The sequence below is a fragment of the Salvia miltiorrhiza genome, chromosome 4 (genome assembly GCF_028751815.1).
Source record: "Salvia miltiorrhiza cultivar Shanhuang (shh) chromosome 4, IMPLAD_Smil_shh, whole genome shotgun sequence".
In the NCBI taxonomy this organism is placed as follows: Eukaryota; Viridiplantae; Streptophyta; class Magnoliopsida; order Lamiales; family Lamiaceae; genus Salvia; species Salvia miltiorrhiza.
The window spans coordinates 33,079,734-33,091,745 of NC_080390.1; the positions used below are offsets into that span (position 1 = coordinate 33,079,734).

Genomic DNA, 12,012 nt, shown 5'->3' on the forward strand with positions numbered 1-12,012 from the left:
ATCACTTTCACCAGAGGAATCGTTCCTCGCCAGAGGAATCACTTCGCCACAGAGCTAACTCAGCCAGAGCTGGCTTAGAGGCCAGAGCTGACCTCCAGAGCTGACCTCCAGAGCAAAAAGCGAAGAAGCAGAGCTGACCGAGAGAGAGAGAGAGAGAGAGAGAAGAGAACATTGGGTGTTTAAATCTTTATTATTTTCTTTCCCTTGCTTACACGAAGGGAGATTATTATGTTTTACTGACAGTTTAGAACACCCTAATGAGAACGAATCAATGTAGTTAATTACTTGACTTCATGGGACGGAACCTAGTTGGGTTAATTGTTTAATAAAAAGGAATATGAGCCATGCATAATTACATTACGCATCCTCATTTATTTTAGAATTTCCTCGGACTAAGACCTTACGTTATTTCTTTTCCGAATCAAGGTTGAACGCAAGAGTTTAAGGCTTAGTCGTGAGTCTCCACTACCAGGTGGGCTTTCTTACGTATAAACTAAAACCATATTATAGAATTGTTACGACTTTATGCTTATGAATTTGAATGATATTGTCAATGCCTAAATGCTTTATGTTTTGTTATTAATTGCCTATCTGATGTTAATCGAATTCGGATTCCGGATGAGACCGCAAATCCCTTCGGAATTAGTGTACACCTTTGTGATCGCGAGTCATCTAGCGGGTTGGCCGATCATAGTGTCCGCAGAGGGAGGCCTCCCTCTCGGCACGAGTTACTGATATGGTGATTAATGATATTAAAATGCCTGCGCGGGTTATTGATGAAAGAGATGATATTATTTTTGGGTAAATATGAGTCTTTAAGGAAAACCCTCGTATCTTACTACCGTTGAAAGACTTGGCAATAAAATACTATACATGTATGTAAATTTTGGCAAGTGTCCACTAAGTACTCCCGTACTTAGCCCTGCATGTATTTCTAAATGTGCAGGTTGAGCTGTGATCGAGGATGTAGTGTGCAAGCGGAGCTTTTGTCAATCTAGGACGAGAACCTCAGAGTGGAGTACATGTCTTCATACATATACTCGATTTGTTGTTTTTCCGCTGCGAACACTGATTTTTGCTAAGATATTATGTCATTTGTCAAACAATATGTATTATTTAACAATGTACTCGGACTCCTTGAGTACCCTTTTTGGATAATATTATGTACGGTCCCCTTTTGGCCTTCGTTAATATCTAGTTATTTCGATTGTTTCCCTTATACAAAGTCGAGTCATCAAGAAGCTAAGCATGTCCCTTTCTAATCCCGCTTCTAAATCCCCTCCCCTAGTCGCGGTTTCCCCGAACTTGCTATCCTTAGCAAGTTCGGTCGTGACACTTGGCCACCTCCTTGAATATTTCTAGGATTTCAATAAAAGTCTTCCCCATAAATAAATTCGTGTGATGGGAATTTGATAGGGCATATGATACTTGATATGTAATCGAATATGGCCTATTTCCTCCCGTTAGTAGATCCTTCCTCTTGTAGTCCTGATAGAGTGTCAGGGCTCGGCTGAAGGCTGAATCTTGAAGATTATAAGCGATCTGTGGGTACAATTCGGTTACAATCTGCTTGGCGTAGAGATTTCCTGAGAAAGCTCCCAGCACTGCATCTCTCGAATTTGTAATCCTCTTATCACAAATTGCAATATCAATTGGTGTATCTGTCCCTGGTGAAAGTGAGGACTTGATCACCAACTGGATCGCTCCAATATGAATCCATTTCATCGCCTTAGCGACTTCTAGCTTCATTTTTTAGAAATCCCTCCGCACATCTTCGGCTGGAATTAATTGGATCTGTACTTGGTTGTTCGTCCTTTCTATTGGAAGCGCCAACTCCCGACTCATTATGCCGAAGAAGACATGATGCTTCCTTTTGAATGAACTCAAGCTTTGTAGAACTTGATCCAATCTTCCTCTTGAAAACCCTTGGAACGTTTGTATATCCATGGTTTTGTTGTTGATTTTATCTACAAGTTTTTCCACCACCTTCTGCTGCGGGATCAGAGAATGGCTGGTATATCCATCCTGATCATCCTTTCGGAAGTGGATAACCTCGTCCTTCTTAGTCTGACTCATCTCCGGATGATCCATCAGTCATGTCCGAATCTTCAGAACTAAAGACTTCTTCCTGCTCGTATATACTCTCATCAGATGATATATCTTCGAACCGGTACACAGGTATCACAGTTCTTGGTTATAGATGGCCTCTTCGATATCCAGTGTGGATTTGAATCTCTTCATCCCTCTTTTCTCGTTGTTGGGGCAGTTGGTAGAAATATGCCCCTTTGCACCGCACGTCCAGCAGTTGCAATCTTTGAAACTTTCATTTGTTTTGACTTGGGTACGCCTGAAAGTTTTTCTTGTCGGGGTTCGTTTTTTAGATGAAAATTCACCCCTCGATGGTCCGCTTTGTTGGCCTGACTTGTAAGATCGGGCTTTTTGCTTAGACCACATAGTTCTAGGTCTCCAAGAACCACACCTTGTTCTTGGTTCTCTTTCATAGGGTTGGAACCTATTTTTCTTCTTTTTCCTTATTTGATACAATAATTCCCCACCAATTTCTTTTGGTAGGTCAATATTGTCGCAAATCAAAGGAGTTCCTTTGTTGATTTTTCTCAATTTCCTGAGATTCCTCTGGACTTTAGCCTGCTGGCACCATTCTGATAGCTTCTTATGGACATAGGACATTCTTCTTGATGTACTATCGAGAGGAAATGCTCCAGGTGACTTGTAATCGTTGATGAACATTTCCCTCCATGGACTTGGAAACTTTAGAAAGCAGAGATCCATAGCGATCTGATCATCAACCAACCCCATATGTGTATATAAGGCGTATAAGCGTAGAAATTCATCGAGAGCTTTTGGCTCCAGCTTAACCAATCTCAAGCTATAGAGTGCTTGTTGGTATTTTATACGCTTTTCTTCTCCCGTACCTTCAAAGAATCTCATTCCAAGAAAGTGAACTTTGAGATATTCTGTTGCCTTTTCAAGAATTTCCCATGGAGATTCTTTGGCAAACAGCTAATTCTTTTCGTGGGTTTTGATGTTGTCCCAAAACTGTTTTGCCATTCCAGCAAAACTTGCCTCGAAGATTTTGATAAATTCGTCTTTTTATCATATTCTATTGTGGCAACCACGATCTTCATTGTTGATGCCCATTCATCAATGAGTGATTCCCAATTTTTAAAGTTTGCTTCGTCAATATTGAGAACTAACCCATATGGATGGATTGGCTCGAGTGTGGCCTTTCCTACAGGGGTTTCTTGTAGTCTGCGCCGTCTTCTGGTCCGTTGGAGGTTGTCTGCTTCGTCACGAACTTCAGCCCTCCTAGATGTAGTAGGTGGATCTCCTTATGGTGGGATTTCGGCCTTGGGCTCGAAACCTCCTTAGTTCATCTTTAGATCTACCATATTCAAGTTAGCAAATGATTTAGCTAACTCTTGTAGATCTTCTAGTCCGATTCTTTTGATGTTATTCATGATTTTTTTTTCTTTCAAGAACTGGGCTATTTCTTCTGTCTGCAACTTTTTGGGTGCTGCATCAAGTGGTAGAGGATACGTCTGATCTTTGGACAATGAATTCCGAATTTTTCCGGAAGTTTTCGCCTTTCGATCTCCTCTACTTTTTTCTTGATATCTCGCAAGAGGATCAAGATTTTCTCTGTTTTGATTGATATCCGGCTCATCTCAAGTGGTAGATCATATAGCTTATTGCCATAGTATTCCACCGTCTTTTGAATTTCCCGTCATTCAATGTTTACGGAAGAATCCGGCATGATAGGCTGGTACTTTGGGTAGACAGCTCCAGCTTTGTCCTTATGTTCCATCAATCGTGAGATGGATGAATATCGGCTCTGGTGTTCAATCGCCGCTCTGGTCTCTGCGATTTCCAGTAGGTGGTCATGATAAGATCTGATACTCGTGATAATAGCACGAATAATTTCTCCATCTTCTCCTCGTCGAATATTCGTTATGAGGACTCGATTGTTCCATTTTAGTTCGTCTAGTAGACGAGTGGTTTCTCTCTCCCAATGTTGGAGAGAATTCCTGCATGCCATACATCTCGGACAATCGTCCGGATCCATAAATTTAATTGGAGTCTCCTCCCACATAGGTTAATTACAAAATAAATTAAATATAATATAATTCCTCAATAAAAACCCGCTTTGATACTAATTTTAGAAGCGCGGATTAATGTATAAGATGAAGTATAAAGAGAGATATAGCGTAAGGGTAGAAATGGTATTTCACTATGAAGTGGGTATTTTTCATAGATGTTTTATAGGGGTGGGTAGATTTGATAGATATATTATGGAAGTGGGTATTAAAAATATTTAACCGTAAAAAAAATGCATGGCTAAGGTAGTATTTTTTTCTTTTTTTTAATCTTTTAAAAAATGTCACAATATTCACAACATTCACAATTTTCCTTTAAAATTTCTTATTTCAATTTCATTATATTTTTCTTCTAAATTTTAGAAAAATAATCAAAATTTTATGATATTTATCAAAGAATGTTGTCAATGTATATGACATTATTTTCAGAATTATTGTAATTTCTTTGTATTTTAAAATTATTATTATACTTATATTGATGATATAAGATCGATTGTTCAACTATATGTTGTTAATGTCACTATTCAGTAAAGTGGCAAAGGATTAGAATAATACAATGATTAAATATAATATATATATATATATAAAGGCCTAAATGTAAGAGAGAAGAGAGAAGAAATCATATCCATCAATATTTAGCAATCTAACAGCCTACAATTAAATCTATTTCATGCGTCCATATGATTAAAAAGGATAAGATTCGTTAATACCATAATTAATCTTTAACAAATCAAAATATTTTAGGAAGATTTCAATCAAGATACGTTTCTAACTGGAAACTTATAAAAGTTCAACACAATTTAAATGAAATTATTATATATTTATAATGAACTCATAACCATTTACAAGGACCATTTCATATCATTGCATTTTTTGTTTGTTAAATATTGCATAAAAGTTCAACACAATTTTTTGTTGTAATTGGAAACTTATAAAAGTTCAACACAATTTGAATGACCTTATTATATATTTATAATGAACTTTGCGAAAAATCAGATGGTCTACCAATTTTTTTAAGGAACGAAATTCTTTATTAAGAACCGTTAGATTTGTTCCTTAATTATGAGTTTGTTCCTTAGATTTAGGAATCGAACAAACAATGAATAATATATAAAGAATTTTGTTCCTTAATTAAGAACCGTTAGATTTGTATAGATTAAGGGTTGAGATTCATTCTTACTTCTTAATAGGGTTGTTCTCAATAGAAGCTCTCTCTCTCTCTGTATATATATATATATATATATATATATTGAGTAAATTTTGAAAATAACCACTTTGGAATAGTAAAAATTAAAAAGGTTAAGCTAACCTTAAGATAGAGGCCCCTAGAGCGTATACCCCTCCACACTCGATATTGGATCAAATAGGCACCCATAGCCCAATACTAGTTAGCATTTATTTTTTTTTTTTCCGCCGCCCAACGAACCCCCCATCGGGACCTTCAGGTGAACCTAGAGGCTCAACGACTGCAACGTTGGGCTCTCAAATTGCCCGACAACACTTGATGCAACGGAGATTACGATGGATATCTACAACATTTTAATTTTTCGACGAGCTTGGCGAAGAAAAAAAGGTGGAAGGGCTTAATTGCACCGAAATTGGTGGTGGGTCCCACCACCAATGAAAAAAAAATACTTAACGGAGTTAAACGACCGTTAAAGGAGGACTTAATTGCAGCGAAGTTAGAACATCGGAGGGCTTGATTGATCTAATGTCTAGTATAAGGGACTGGAAGTGGTAGGAATGTCAATATTGTAGGTATATTTGATACTTAGCCCTAATAGATATTTTAATACATCCTATTAAACTTGATATCAATATGATAAATTGATTAAAAATATATCCTACATCATCCGATATTGTGTACCAAACTGAGTTCTTAATTAGTTTAAGAGATTTACATATTATTATCTGATTGTGGCATAAAATGGACAATTTTATTTTAATTCATAATCTTCAAAGTTAACAGCAAACTAAATTTGAGAACAAATTCTCTTAGAAGGTGAACCCAAACATCTGACTCCACATCCGGGAATAGCAAGGCACTGCTGATCATTAGTACAACGAGAGGGGCAAATCTGTAATTTTGCTCCTTGCTGCAGTTCTCTAGCTTCAACCACATTCGTTGATTGCATAACTGCAAAATATTACTAACAATCAAATTAATATTTCAAGAAGTTTATATTCAAGAAGTATTCTAATTATATATATGTTACACTAAATTAAGCCCAATTTAAAATTTACTCAATTAAAATAAAACTGATAAATTTGTGAAGTGTGCAACATGATTAAAGAAATCAGACTGAATACTTCCTCCGTCACTTTCCCTTCCCAACTCGTTCGATCACCACCATAGCAATGGCATCACCATAGATTAAAGTGTATTTTTCAACCCATCCCAATACCAAATTCTTAGATTTGTCATAATTAGTTAAAAAAATCTAAATTTAAAGAAATTACATTTACCTATAAGTAAAAAAAAAACATATCTAAATCCAAAGAAATTCATCAATCGTATATGCAATGAGTCAAGTCTCATTAAAATCTTTAATAGTCAAAGAAGGAAAACCAAACCTGTTGAGACCATGAAAATTGCAACAAGAATGAATTGGAGAACTCTAACAATATTAATGGCCATGCTTGGGTTTTGATAGATCTTGATGCCTTCTGCAAAAACCGAGTAAGTTATATAGCATAAACTGATGGTTTGAGAGCATGGTAACTATATCAATTCATTCAGTAATTTCAAATAGGATTCCATCACATTTTGATTAAAAATAGTTGGAGCATATATATATAGTTAATTTGTACGAACGTGGAATGTGAATGCATTTATTCAAACTTTATTTTTTGACAAAAAATCATCGTTAATTTAATTTGAAATCTTGACATAATCAAGACTGTATTTGATTATGTTATGTTCGAAATTGCATGCAACAAAAATGTAAATAATGCAATTACACAAAAAATAAGATTTTCCAAATTTACATAAAGATCAGAGATATTGAAAGTTCTTGCACATAAAAGGAATGTAAACAGGAATTCAATAAATTTATACCTCTTATATAGCCCCCTTCTTCGAAATGTCGAACAAGAGCTTCAACAGAGAAATATATGTATTAAGACCTAAAGCTAGCCTAGAGTAAGAAAACTTGATATATTTGTTTTTAATGTGAAATTAATCACACTATAATATGGAGATCAGAAGATTATATAGAGTATTATGAAGGCAATTTGTCATAAACAATAGATAAAATGTGTTGTCTTTCCGAAACGACAGCTCATTGTTTTCTTGAAAAAAGAAAAATAATAATATCAACTGTAAGTTTGTAACAACCCAAAACTGATTATATATATTTAAAAGATTATTTTCAAAATTTATTATTATTATTATTATTATTATTATTATTATTATTATTATTATTATTATTATTATTATTATTATTATTATTATTTTGACGAAAAGAAAGATATTTATTAAGAGCACAAACATGAGACATGGAGATGACCCTCCACAAATGATGGGGGTTCATTCAAACATGTAGTGTAACCACATCTCTCGCGGCCTTTGCTAATTAATTAGCTATATAACATTTTGATTTCTACGAACATGCTTAATATGAAAACCCGGCAACTGCAACAGCTCCCTCCTGCAGTGGGAAGCAAGAATTCCCATCTCTGTCATGTTTCTTTCGCGTGAGCCGTGAGCTAATCGCATCACATGCCCTTTTGTAGTCAGATTTCACCAAGCCATTAATAAAGCTTCCTCAATTTTCAAAATTTATTAAAAATTATAAACTGGGAATTTCATCAAAATTTCACATTTCTAAGATATGATCCTAAGTAGTCCATTTAAATTTAAATTTAAACTATTTTTTAACACAAGATAATTAAGATAGTATTTTCTCTAAATCTTAAAATGGAAATTATATGCATGTACGAAATAAATATACGCATAAATACATTAACTAAACAGTATTGAGTTCTGATAGTATTGTGTTCTTAAATAGTATGTAGTATCAAATTTGGACCACACACTACGTACATGTGGGGCACTAAGAACGCGACCTTCCCAAGACCTTGCAAAATACACAATAAAATGAGAATAAAAATTTGAATATTAATATATACACCACGTCATAGATTTTTGCTTTTTAAATCAGGATACTTTAATATTTAATTTGATTTATTTCGATCTTATTAGTTGTAGTATGATTGCGTAACTACAATTTACACGCGGATTTTGTTAATCAACTATAAAATAATACTAATCTTTATCACGTGTAACTCAATTCACGTTACAGCATGTGGGTACGTGATATATTTGACTCAATACTATATAACATATTAATATTATATTTGATAAAGAAGTATTAAAATATGGGTTAATTGCATGAAAATACACGAACTTTAGTCATTTTTCCATTCTGCACACCGACTTTGAAATTTACATTTTAAACCATGAACTTTGAATTCGTTCCAATTTTTCCTTAAAATTCACCTTCGGTCATCGGAAATCTTACGTGTCCTTAATAGTGCCAGTTGGATGTCTGACGTGTCACGACGAACACGACGTCGTTTTAATCGCGGTTGTCAATGTTGGATTTGTATACTGAAAGCAAGAACGTTTTATGCTTGTATACAATGTTTCCTAAGTTCACTGTCTAATCTCCTATCTGATTGTGTTCATGATTGCATATGTATGTTCTTTATCTCTATATAAGTAGATTATATGGTGTGTTGTAGATCACAGAAGACCATATAATTGGAATAACCTTAAGAGATATAATATGATCACAGCCGAAATAACTCTAGGACAAGTTATTGGTTTAGGCTGCAGTATAGATGGAAGTAGTTTGTCTTGGCTACTTGTCTATACTGGTACGTCATTACGTATTGATAGGACCACAGTTTGAGATGTATTCTTCTATCTGACTTAAGTGAAGAATCAAGATCTCGGTGACTTATAAATCTTAATACTAATAAGTATTCAGATATATATATTAATTCGCATATCACTTTGACTTACTATGGGTGAAAGTTATATACTAACTCGAGTACTCTGTATCTTGGGTGATAGCGGTTAATATATGATATTTGATTATCTGTATTAGTACCCGTATCCGGTATAGGATAATGACATCCCCTTAAGGAGCTCAATAAGGTTTATTACGCTAAACCCTGCAGGTTGATTAAGTTCAGGCGTAATAATAAAGTTTGAGTGGTACTGCTTAAGGAATTATTAAGAGATTAATTAATTTAAGCTGTCAGAGCTCTAATTAATTAATGGATGTCGGATATTTTAAATACGGAGATTTAATAAGTCTAAATACAAGCCCCCGACTCATCACCGGCAATAAAGGGGTAAGTCAGTATCGGTTCTCTAGTGGAATGAACTGATATTTATAAATTAATTATGGTCTGGGCTGACCATAGATAATTAATTTATTTGAGGCCCATCTTTATTCCTTGTATTTGGTCCCTGGACTGGCCCAATATCTCCTTGCCCTAGCAAAGAGAGAACACGCCTATCACAAGGATTCTGGCGTTCCACAGCTTATTTATTTTATTTAAATACAGCTGTCAGCTCTCAGGAAAGACACACTAATTAATTAGGGTTTTGAGAGAGCAGATTAGAGCGGCACCAGACGTGATAAGCATAATTCTCTCTTGGGACTTTCACAGCTCGTTGTCCATCCAACGGTGAAAGCTGAGCGGGATACAGTCGAGAAGATCAGAGCTGGAGTCAGTTTTTCGCAGGAAATTAAGTTCTGGCAGTCTCCGTAAAACGGACATAACTTCCTCCACAGAACTCCGATTCAGACGAATCAGGCGGCCACGGAAAGCTCGTTCGAAGACGAAGAAGTCGTATTTCTGAACAAAATACGATTGGAGGTCGTTTGAGGGGTAAAACGGAGCGTTGAAGTTGGCTGACCTGTTCAGGGACAGATTGACGAATTCTTCTGAATTCTTCAGGTATTTCTGAACTCCAACGTGCAGCTGTTAAATTCATAGGAGCATGTTAGGATTTAATCGTTGTATGGTAAATTAATAATAACCAAGAAACGATCATCGGGCAAACGGAACGTTAATTCAATTTAATATTCCTTCAGTCAAAACACCGCGTTTAGGCATGTAACGACGTCGTTTTTCATCACTCTTTCGAATTAATCACTTAGATTAGGGCATTTGCAATTTTACAACTGTAAAAACTAAGGAGACGCCATTTTCACCGAGGGTTGAAGGTCAACAGCTATAGGGAGATCCTTGACGAAGAGGTGGTCCCAGCTTTCGTGTAATCGACAGTGGAGAACGTGGTTGGTGTGGTGTAATACCCCGTTTCCTCGAGTTAAGTTTAGAATAATTTTGAACTTAGATTTAAGATGATTCACGCCGGATTGAGAAAAAGAATTTATTTAATTCCAACAAAAATGATTTACGAAAGCATTTGTAAATTTTCAAGTTATTTAAATTTTATTTTGTGCATTGCATATTAATTTAAATATGAGTATGATTCCTCTGACGAGTGTGATTCCTCTGACGAGTGTGACTCTTCTGGCGAAAGCTATCTCACTGCTCCCCGTGATTTCCCTGGTAAAGTCATTCCTCTGTTCCGCATATATTACTCCTCATCAATGTCCAAGCCCATTAAGCCCAAATCAATTCACTAATCCTTGAGCCCAAATCAACCCACTAAACATCAAGATATTTTGTTAATCTTGATTAAGCAAGTGAGATATTTTGTTAATCTTAATTAAGCAAGTGTGGAGAGGGTGACTCCACGTTTCATTTACTATTTTCATTATCCCTTCTTAAGGAAGACAACCTATTTCCTCTAAATTTACTTCACCCTTCTCGGCACATTCATTATCCCTTCTTTAAGAAGTTATACCATCAACTCCTCATTCAAGCAACAACAAGAACGAATCTCAACCGAAATCTCTTAAGGTTTCCTCTTAAACCCCTTATCACGTTTACTTCGATTGCATAATCCAAGCATTTTATATGTGATATTCTACTGAATCAACATACCATACAAGCTTTTGCAAATTGAGAAAGATGCAAACTTTATATATATATATATATATATATATATATATATATATATATGCATATATCTTTGTATATCTACAATACATATGTGTGTAAAAGCAATTACAAAATGTCTTTTCTTTTGAATTGAAATAAAAGGGGTGAAGAAGCTTATGGTTTTGTGAGTGTGTGCTTGCTTGCTGTGAGAGTAGAAATCAGGGGAGGGCAGGCGGCGGCCGGCGGTGGCTCTGCGCCACTGTTGACCGGAGTGCGCAGAGAGAGAGAGAGAGGGTGAGAAGGGCGGCGGTGGTTAGCTCCTGCTGCTGCGGCCGCCGGATCCGTGAACAGGGGAAGGTTGAGAGAGCCGAGGGAGGTGGAGGCCGCGGCGGCAGTCCACTTCTTCTGCTGTTGTCGGCCGATTCGAGCGAAGAGAGAGAGGGAGTTCACGCGGCGGCCGTGGTGGTGGCTGTCGCCGGGTTTTTGAGGGAGGCGGCGGTGGCATTTCAGTTTGTGTGGATGTGAGAGCTGTTGTGAGAAAGAGAGAAGGAGGAAGGGGTGCTGGGCAGCGTGTGTTTGTGTGCGTGTGTTTGTGGGTGTTGAGTGTTAAGAGAGTGTTTTAAAGAAGAAGAAAGAATTAGGTTTGGGCCCAATTTTGGGCCGATTTAAACTTGTCTGGGCCTCTTTTCTTTTAAATTATTTGGGCCGATTTTATTTCATATGGGCTGTGTTTTATTTTCATAAAATGAACATTTTAAGTAAATCGAGTAAGGATATTGTTGGAGTCCTTAACTCAAGAATTTTAGTTTCAAAATGTTTATTTATTAAATTTTGAAAACCCGGTTAAGTGAATCATAGAATGTTAAGC

The 12,012-nt window shown here is 36.1% G+C and overlaps 1 long non-coding RNA gene across 1 annotated transcript; it reads right to left on the reverse strand.

Moving 5' to 3' along the window:
* Window positions 1–5,974: 5,974 nt before the first annotated feature.
* LOC131021207 (uncharacterized) lies at window positions 5,975–7,294 on the reverse strand. Its single transcript, XR_009100891.1, has 3 exons — window positions 7,174–7,294; window positions 6,690–6,782; window positions 5,975–6,252 (listed from the first exon to the last, which is right to left on the reverse strand). It is a non-coding gene; the product is annotated as an uncharacterized LOC131021207 (long non-coding RNA).
* Window positions 7,295–12,012: the final 4,718 nt, after the last annotated feature.